Source organism: Leuciscus leuciscus (assembly GCF_965113295.1).
Source record: "Leuciscus leuciscus genome assembly, chromosome: 22".
Taxonomy (NCBI): domain Eukaryota; kingdom Metazoa; phylum Chordata; class Actinopteri; order Cypriniformes; family Leuciscidae; genus Leuciscus; species Leuciscus leuciscus.
In genome coordinates, this window is record NC_138746.1 from 6,266,213 (window position 1) to 6,269,706 (window position 3,494).

Genomic DNA, 3,494 nt, shown 5'->3' on the forward strand with positions numbered 1-3,494 from the left:
CTGTGTGTTGGGCAGTTTGAGTTTTTATCTTGGACTAAAAAAACCAGGAGGATTTTAAACGCATGTCTCTTAGCTTTGAGATCTATTACTAGTGTACTCCTAAAATCTTTGGCATTAAGATGCAGAACTGCTACCCTTCCCTGAAGTATTATTTTTCAGATAATCAGACTTGCCTTATTGGTTGATCTATGTTATTATGCACAGCTCCCTCAAGCTAATGGGTTGTAATGTGTGTGTTGATGCTTTCGCAACAGAACACTCTTACATTCTTTATCTTTAAGGAGGCAATATGTAAAAAAAAAAAAAAAAAAAAAAAAAAAAAGGGAAAATTATTGAGAGCAGGAAACCATTTAGGAATAAATGTATTTAAGGGTCATTTGAAATACTGAAATATTGACTCACTATATAAAATGTTGTCCAATATATTACAATATTATATAATATTTGACCCAATATAACCACTAATTATTTAATCTATAATAAATTTAAAAAAAAACATAAAAATATTGATTTTCTTATGCATATCCAATATGCACTCAAATACAACTATATGACTGTTATGATGCTTATTTGAAAGAGGCCATATTATGCCCTTTTTTTCAAAGTCTTGATTTTGTTTTTAGGGTCTACTAGAATAGGTTTTCATACTTAAATGTAAAAAAAAAAAAAACTTTATTTTTTACACATTTGACATTGTTGCAGCTCCTCTCTTCCCAGTCTGTCAGTAACGCTCTGTTGAGTTCCTGTCTCTGTGAAGCCCCTCCTTCTGAAAAGCGCAATGTTCTCTGATTGGTCGACTGGACCAGTGTGTTGTGATTGGTCAACCGTTTGGGAATACGAATAATATGAATAATTCATCATGTGGAAATCTAGGCCAAGTAAAACTAACCCGGTTTAGATTTTTAGCTGGACAATTGCAACACTGCATATAATCATAAGATATAACAAGTAACATGCAAGTGGAAACTTTATCACTTTTGCATCTTAATTTTGAGATGTAAAACTGCATCACTGTGCACTGATGAAGTGAAGGTTGAAATTATTTTTATGGTAATAGCATACAGGTGAAGTTGAGCATAAAGTGCAAGGTGTATTTAATGCAGAATATTCCTTGAAATAACAATTATCTATAAAAAAAACCCCTCCTTTTTAACATTTAACAGGTTTAAGAATGTAAAACTAAATCTTTAGTGCAGATCAAAGACAAAAAAAGAGAGACAACAACTGAGTTCATACAATTGTTTAATGATCATAAAACAGAAATCTCTCCCACAGATACACAGCACCGTTCCCCAGTGTTCTGTTGCACTTCAAAACCACCTAATAAACTCAAGACGGTCAGCAGCTGAACAACCGTTCCTACCTCACGACTGCAGCTGGGAGCACACAAGCTCAGATTTGAACCGAATGCAACATCATCTTAGACTCATTCATGCAGAGTAATGCTCCTTTGATTTCTATACTCTAATATTCTGCCTAGTGTTCAACCACAGTATGAGCAAACAACATGTGACATCAGGTTACAGGAAACGGTGAGAACCACAAGCATCGGTTGCAGTCACTGACTTACTCGGAGCTGATCCTAGAACAGTTAAAGAGATTTGGGGTGCAACAAATGCTCCAACCGCATGCCAAATGCATCTTTGGATCTGAAAGTAATCTAAAAGTTTACCATCCACAAAATTAAAAGAAATACAATAAAGTCACATTTACTCAAAACCTGTATTTTCATCATTTCATGGAACAAAAAGCATCTTTTTTCCCCCCATAAAATAAAAAGCATGCCGTGACCTAGAGCCAAATGAATGATAGTTCACCCAAAAATGAAAATACTGTCATAATTTATTCACCATCACGTTATTCCAAACCTGTATGAAGCACTAAAGAGGATATTTTGAGAAATGTGTAATGTTGTTTGGACCCCAGCGTTCTCTGTGCTCCACAGAAGAGTGTCAGTCATGCAGGTCTGGAATGACATTGAATGGCAATTTTCATATTTTGGGTGAAATTGCCCATAAAAGGTTCCATAAAATCTTGTCCGTACGACTGCTTGTGCTGCACACTCCAAAATCGTTTGAAGTGGTGAAAGATTTGTGGCGAACAGACAAATTTAATTCGTTATTCACTGAACATCTCCTTAAAATCTTAAGGGCAGCTGTGATTTTCCATTTATTATTTTGACAACTTTTGTTTTTATATACTCGTTTTCATTTGAATTTTTAAGGTTTTAGGAATTTTGTGTGATTTTTTATATTTCCATTTCAATTTGAGTAATCTTAGTACTTCAACTCATTTCAACAAATCACAAAGGCAACATTTGCAATTACCCTTTAAGATTTATCTAATATTTTTTATTCAGCTTTATTTTTTAATTGCCGAAAACAATTGAATAGTTTTTGTTTTAGTTAACAATAAAACTAGTCATAAGCTAGTTTAGTCAGTCATAAAGCTATGAACGGGCTTCAGAAGACCTGAGTTATGTTCGAGGCTTCAAGTCGTATGGACTACTTTTATGGTTCCTTTTTTAAGAGCTTTACAATCTGATCCTCATTCACTTCTTTTTCTATGAAAGAAAATGTCATACAGGTTTGGAGTGCCAAGAGAACAAATAATAAAATAAAAGAAATCACTGAATTTGCATTACCAGATGAACTACTCCTTTAAATTCAAACCACCAAAACCAATGCAGTGAGATGCCTGAGTAAATCCATCTTAGTGGTACAACTATCTCACCAATGAGGCTGATATCAGTTTTTATAGTTTGTTTCGCGAGCATGATTCATTATTTTGATGGAGGTGGTAGGATGGTTGTGTTTCTAAAAAGAATATGCAGCATTACAGTCGATTTGATACGCCTGAGTTAAGTCCAGAATTAATCTCAGTAGTAGAAACACAAGTGATGGTCAAGTCTTGGCTAGCACACACCTGAGATGAGGACACACGAGGATTACAGACTAACTTGATGTTCCTGCATCAATGCAGGTGAACTACAGCCTTCACACGTCACGTCTAGTTCTCGTCTAATCGGTTTCCTGAAACCAAGCTCAAGCAAAATGCCAAGTAGAGTTTAAGACACTAGTCAAAGGTCCTGTAAGTCACATTATTGCTTGTGAAGAGTGCATAAATCACAAGTCAAGACATCAGAGATAAAAACAAACCCAGTTAAAGGGGATTTCAGAGTCAGTTTCTCGTAACGACTTCCTGAAATTGTAAATGCCGTCATGTTTCATGTGGATATCGGCGAATTAGATCCAACTGAGCATCTCGAAAAGGACAATCGGCATTATTCACAAAACACAAGATGAACGTAATGGTTCGCAAAACCAGTGGTGCATAAACTGATGCATTCAATGATGTACTTGTGTTAAAAATTCTAATTAATAAAAAATAAAAAAAGTACACAAATTCATGTTTCATGAGTAGAATTCGTGTTTGTGTCAAATAAATCAATATTATGAATCTTTGAAGGACAAAGTAACTTAAACAAATGAACA